Here is a 6,407-nt window from a genome sequence, read left to right as displayed (position 1 = left end):
CCCTGAGTTGGGCGGGACCGTTATTTCCTTGTAAGGAACCCCTTCAGTGGGTTGGGACTGTCCATTCCTGTTAAGGAACCCCCTTAGTTGGGCGGGACCGTTATTTCCTTGTAAGGAACCCCCTGAGTGGGGTGGGACTGTCCTTTCCCTTTAAGGAAGCCCCTGTGTGGGGAGGTACCTTCCTTTCCTGTTAAGGAACCCCCTTAGTTAAGGCAGGACAGTCATTTCCTTGTAGGAACCCCCTGGGGAGGGACCATTCCTTCCTGTTAAGGAACCCCTTGGATTGGGCGGGACAGTCATTTCATGTAAGGGAACCTGAGGGAGGATTGTCGCGCTTTCCTGTTGGGAACCCTGGTGTGTCGCTCCTTTTAAGGAACCCCTGAGTTGGGCGGGACAGTTGTTTCCTTATAGGAACCTCAGTAGCGTGGACTGTCCTTTCCTTTAAGGAAGCCCTGTGTGGGGTGCCTTCCTTTCCTGTTAAGGAACCCCCCTTAGATTGGGCAGAACTTGATCATTTCGTTGTAAGGAACCCCCTGAGTGGGGAGGGATTGTCCTTTCCCTGTTGGGAAGCCCTGAATATGGAGGGACTCTCCTTTCCTGTTAAGGAACCCCTTGAGTGGGGAGGGACCGTCCTGTCCTTGTAAGGACCCCCTGAGTGGGAGGATTGTCCCACTCCCTGTTAGGAAGCCTGAATATGGAGGACTCTCCTTTCCTGTTAAGGAACCCCTTGAGTGGGGAGGGACCGTCCTGTCCTTGTAAGGACCCCCTGAGTGGGGAGGGATTGTCCTTCCTGAAGAGCCCCTCTGTGGGGAGGACAGTCCTTTCTCTGTGGGAAGCCCTGAATGGAGGACTCTCCTTTCTATTGAACCCCTTGAGTGGGAGGGACGTCCTGTCCTTATGGGACCCCCAGAAGCTGGGGAGGGACTATTCTTTCCCTTTAAGGAAGCCTCTGAGTGGGGAGTGACCGTCCTTTCCTTTTAAGCAACCCCTGGTGGGAGGGTTGTCCTTTACACTGAGGAAGCTTTGAGTGGGAGGGACTGTCCTTTCCGCTGAGAACCCCCTGAGCGGGGAAGGACACTCCTTTCCATGTTAGGAACCCCCTGAATATGGGACATCGCTGTTAATAAGTACCCCCTGGTGGGAGGAATGTCCTTTCCTGTTAAGGAACCCCCTGAGTGTGGAGGGACTGTCCTTTCCTTTTAAGGAACCCCCTGAGTTGGGCGGGACAGTTATTTCCTTGTAAGGAACCCCCTCAGTGGGGTGGGACTGTCCTTTCCTTTAAGGAAGCCCCTGTGTGAGGAGGTACAGTCCTTTCCTGGTTAGGAACCCCCTTAGTTGGGCAGGATAGTTATTTCCTTGTAAAGGCCCCCTAGTGGGGAAGGATCGTCCTTTCCTTTTAAAAAGCCCCTTAGTTGGGCCGGGACAATTTTCCTTGTGAGAACCTTTTCAGTGGGGAGGGATCGTCCTTCCTTTTGGGAAGCCCCTGAGTTGGGCGGGACCGTTATTTCCTTGTAAAGAACGCTTCAGTGGGTTGGGGCTGTCCATTCCTGTTAAGGAACCCCACATAGTTGGGCGGGACCGTTGTTATTGACTGTATGAGAACCCCTGAGTGGGTGGTTGTCCCTTTCACTAGGAAGCCCCACCTGTGGGGAGATACCTTCCTTTCTGTTAAGGAACCCCCTTAGTTGGGCGGGACAGTCATTTCCTTGTAAGGAACCCCCTGAGTGGGGAGGGACTGTCCTTTCCTATTAAGGAACCCCCTTACTTGGGCAGGACAGTCATTTTCCTTAAAGGAACCCCTGGTGGGAGGACTGTCGCACCTGTTAAGGAACCCCTGAGTGGGGAGGACTGTCCTTTTCACCCAGGAACCCCCTGAGTTGGTGGGACATTTGGCTACATGTAAGGAACCCCTGGTGGGGAGAACCGTCCTTTCTTTTTAAAACCCCTGAGGTGGGTGAGGGACTGTCCTTTCCCTTTAAGGAGAACCCCTGAGTGAGGCAGGACAGTCATTTCCATGTAAGGAACCCCCTGAGTGGGGAGGGACCGCCCTTTCCTTTTTAGGAAGCCCCTGAGTTGGGCGGGAACTGTCCTTTACATGCAAGGAAGCTTTGAGTGGGGAGGGATTGTCATTTCCCTGTTGGGAAGCTGAATATGGAGGACGGTGCTTTCCTTTTAAGGAACCACCTGAGTGGGAGGTTGTCCTTTTCCTTTAAGGGAAGCCCTCTGTGGGAGGGACGGTCCTTTCTCTGTTGCAGGAGGCCCAGAATGTGGAGGGACCCGGTCCTTCCTTTTGAGACCACCTGAGTGGGGAGGACTGTCCTTTCCCTTTGAGAACCCCTGAGTGAGGAGGACCGTCCTTTCCTGTTGAGAACCCCTTAGTTGGGCGGGACAGTCATTTCCCCTTATAAAGAACCCCGGGAGGGACCGTCATTCCTTTTAGGAAGCCCTGGTTTGACTGGGACCATTATTTTCCTTATGAGAACCCCTGAGTCAGGGGTGGGACTGTCCCTTTCCTTTAAAGGAAGCCTGTGTGGGAGGTACCTTCCTTTCCATTAAGGAACCCCCCTTAGCCCAGGCAGGACAGTCATTTCGTTGTAAGGAACCCCCTGGTGGGAGGACCGTCCTTTCCTGTTAAGGAGTCCCTGAGTGGGGAGGGATTGTCCTTTCCTTTTAAGGAACCCCCTTAGTTGGGCGGGACAGTCATTTCCTTGTAAGGAACCCCCTGAGTGAGGTGGGACTGTCCTTTCCCTTTTAGGAACCACCTGAGTGGGGAGGGACCGTCCTTTCCTTGTAAGGACCCCTAGTCAGGAGGTGTCCTTTCCCTTCAAGGAACCCCTGAGTGGGAGGGTTGTCACTTTATGCAAGGGAAGCCTCCAGTGGGAGGGATTCTCCTTTCCTGGTTAAGAACCCCGATGGGGAGGATTGTACCTTTCCCTGTTGGGAAGCCCTGAATATGGAGGGACAGTCATTTCCTTTGGAACCACCTGGGTGGGAGGGACCGTCCTTTGTTTATGGGGACCCCTGGTGGGGAGGGATTGTCCTTTCCTTTAAGGAAGCCTCTGTGAGGGCAGTCCTTCCTTTTAGGAAGCCCTGAGTTAGGCCGGGACCGTTGTTGTTCCTTGTAAGGGAATTCCCTTCAGTGGGTTGGGACTGTCCATTTCCTGTTAAGGAACCCCTTAGTTTCAGGACCGTTATTTCATGTGAACCCCCTGAGTGGGTGGGACTGTCCTTTCACTAGAAGCCCCTGTGTGTGAAATTGCCTTCCTTTCACAGGAACCCCCTTAGTTGGGCAGGACGTGCGACTTTCCTTGTAAGGAACCCCTGAGTGGGAGGGACCGTCCTTTCCTGTTGGGAACCCCCTTGAGTTGGGCGGGACAGTCATTTCCTTGTAAGGAACCCCCTGAGGGGGGAGGGATTGTCCTTTCCTGTTAAGGAACCCCCTGAGTGGGGAGGGACTGTCCTTTCCTTTTAAGGAACCCCCTGAGTTGGGCGGAACGTTTTCCTTTATAAAGACCCCTCTGATGGCGTGGGACTGTCACTTTCCTTTAAAGGCCTGTGTGGGGAGGTACCTTCCTTTCCTGTTAAGGAACCCCCTTAGTTGGGCGGGACAGTCATTTCGTTGTAAGGAACCCCCTGAGTGGGGAGGGAATGTCCTTTCCCTGTTGGGAAGCCCTGAATATGGAGGACTCTCCTTTCCTGGTGGGAACCCCTTGAGTGGGAGGACCGTCCTGTCATATGAGACCCCCTGAGTGAGAGGGGTTGTCCTTCCCTGTTGGGAAGCCCTGAATATGGGACTCTCGCTCCTGGTAAAGGAACCCCTTGAGTGAGGAGGACCGTCCTGTCCCATGAGACCCCCTGTGAGTGGGGAGGGATTGTCCTTTCCCTTTAAGGAAGCCCCTCTGTGGGGAGGGACAGTCCTTTCTCTGTGGGGAAGCCCTGAATATGGAGGGACTCTCCTTTCCTGTTAAGGAACCCCTTGAGTGGGGAGGGACCGTCCTGTCCTTGTAAGGACCCCCTGACTGGGGAGGGACTATTCTTTCCCTTTAAGGAAGCCTCTGAGTGGGGAGTGACCGTCCTTTCCTTTTAAGCAACCCCCTGAGTGGGGAGGGAACTGTCCTTTACACGCAAGGAAGCTTTGAGTGGGGAGGGACTGTCCTTTCCCTTTAAGGAACCCCCTGAGCGGGGAAGGACACTCCTTTCCATGTGAGGAACCCCCTGAATATGGGGGGACTGTCCTTTGTTGTAAATTACCCCTAGTGGGAGGGTGTCCTTTCTGTTGAGAACCCCCTGAAGTGTGGAGACTGTGCTCTTTTGAGAACCCCTGAGTTGGGCGGGACAGTTATTTCCTTGTAAGGAACCCCCTCAGTGGGGTGGGACTGTCCTTTCCCTTTAAGGAAGCCCCTGTGTGAAGAGGGACAGTCCTTTCCTGGTTAGGAACCCCCTTAGTTGGACGGGACCGTTATATCCTTGTAAGGAACCCCCTGAGTGGGGAAGGATCGTCCTTTCCTTTTAAAGAAGCCCCTTAGTTGGGCGGGACAGTCATTTCCTTGTAAGGAACCCCTCGGTGGAGAGTCGTCCTTCTTTAGGAAGCCCTGAGTTGGGCGGGACCCGTTGTTTCCCTTATCAGGGAACCCCTTCAGTGGGTTGGGACTGTCCATTCCTGTTAAGGAAACCCCTTAGTTGGGCGGGACAGTCATTTCCTTGTAAGGAACCCCCTGAGTGGGGAGGGACTGTCCTTTCCCTTTAAGGAAGCCCCTGTGTGGGGAGATACCTTCCTTTCCTGTTAAGGAACCCCCTTAGTTGGGCGGGACAGTTATTTCCTTGTAAGGAAGCACCTGAGTGTGGAGGGACCGTCCTTTCCTGTTAAGGAACCCCCTGAGTTGGGCGGGACAGTTATTTCCTTGTAAGGAACCCCCTGAGTGGGGAGGGACCGTCCTTTCCTTTTAGGAAGCCCCTGAGTTGGGCGGGACCGTTATTTCCTTGTAAGGAACCCCCTGAGTGGGGTGGGACTGTCCTTTCCCTTTAAGGAAGCCCCTGTGTGGGGAGGTACCTTCCTTTGAGACTGTAGTTAAGCGGGACAGTCATTTTGTTGTAAAGGAACCCCTGGTGAGGAGGGACCAGTACTCCTGTTAAGGAATCCCTGAGTGGGGAGGGACTCTCCTTTCCTTTTAAGGAACCCCCTGAGTTGGGCGGGACAGTTATTTCCTTGTAAGGAACCCCCTGAGTGGTGGGACTGTCCTTTCCCGCACAAGATTACCTGAGTGGGAGGGGACCGTCACACTCCCTTGCTTGAGACCCCCTGAGTGGGAAGTGTTGTCCTTTCCCATGGGAACCCCCTGAGTGTGGAGGAACTGTCGCTTTCCTATTAAGGAGCCTGAGTGGGAGGAACTTTCCTTTTACATGCAAGGAAGCCTCAGTAGGGGAGGGATTCTCCTTTCTCACAGTTAGAACCCTGAATGGGAGGTTGTACTTTCCTATTTAGGAAGCCTAAATATGGAGGACAGTCCTTTCCTTTTAAGGAACCACCTGAGTGGAGGGACCGTCCTTCTTGCTTGGGACCCTGAGTGGGGAGGGATTGTCCCTTTCCCTTTAAGGCCCCTCTGTGGCGAGGACAGTCCTTCCTTTTTAGGAAGCCCCTGAGTTGGGCGGGACCGTTATTTCCTTGTAAGGAACCCCTTCAGTGGGTTGGGACTGTCCATTCCTGTTAAGGAACCCCCTTAGTTGGGCGGGACCGTCATTTCCTTGTAAGGAACCCCCTGAGTGGGGTGGGACTGTCCTTTCCCTTTAAGGAAGCCCCTGTGTGGGGAGGTACCTTCCTTTCCTGTTAAGGAACCCCCTTAGTTGGGCAGGACAGTCATTTCCTTGTAAGGAACCCCCTGAGTGGGGAGGGACCGTCCTTTCCTGTTAAGGAACCCCCTTAGTTGGGCGGGACAGTCATTTCCTTGTAAGGAACCCCCTGAGGGGGAGGATTGTCCTTTCCTGTTAAGGAACCCTAGTGGGAGGGACTGTCCCTTTCCTTTAGAGACCCCTGAGTTTGGGCAGGACCAATTATTTCCTTATGGAACCCCCCTGGTGGGGTGGGACTGTCCTTTCCCTTTAAGGAAGCCCCTGTGTGGGAGGTACTGTTAAGGAACCTTGCCTTAGTTGGGCGGGACAGTGTTTCGTTGTAGGAACCCCTGAGTGGGGAGGACTCCTTTCTTTAAGGGAACCCCTGAGTTGGGCGGACAGTTATTTCCTTGTAGGAACCCCCTGAGTAGTGGGACTGTCCTTTTCCCTTTTTAGAAACCACCTGGTGGGGAGGGACCGTCTTTCCTTGCCGAGGACCCTCAGGTGGGGACGTATTGTCCTTTGCCTTCAAGGAACCCCCTGAGTGGGGACGGACTGTCCTTTCTTTGGGAATCCCTGAG

At 53.9% G+C, this 6,407-nt stretch overlaps 1 long non-coding RNA gene across 1 annotated transcript; it reads right to left on the bottom strand.

The window, feature by feature from the left end:
• Nucleotides 1–4,707: 4,707 nt before the first annotated feature.
• Nucleotides 4,708–5,944, bottom strand: LOC116420317. Its single transcript, XR_004230610.1, has 2 exons — nucleotides 5,813–5,944; nucleotides 4,708–5,050 (listed from the first exon to the last, which is right to left on the bottom strand). It is a non-coding gene; the product is annotated as an uncharacterized LOC116420317 (long non-coding RNA).
• Between the last annotated feature and the right edge of the window lie 463 nt (nucleotides 5,945–6,407).

This window comes from Sarcophilus harrisii, chromosome X (assembly GCF_902635505.1).
Source record: "Sarcophilus harrisii chromosome X, mSarHar1.11, whole genome shotgun sequence".
In the NCBI taxonomy this organism is placed as follows: domain Eukaryota; kingdom Metazoa; phylum Chordata; class Mammalia; order Dasyuromorphia; family Dasyuridae; genus Sarcophilus; species Sarcophilus harrisii.
Note: the sequence above shows the minus strand (reverse complement) of the source record. Positions and strands in the feature narration are given on the sequence as shown.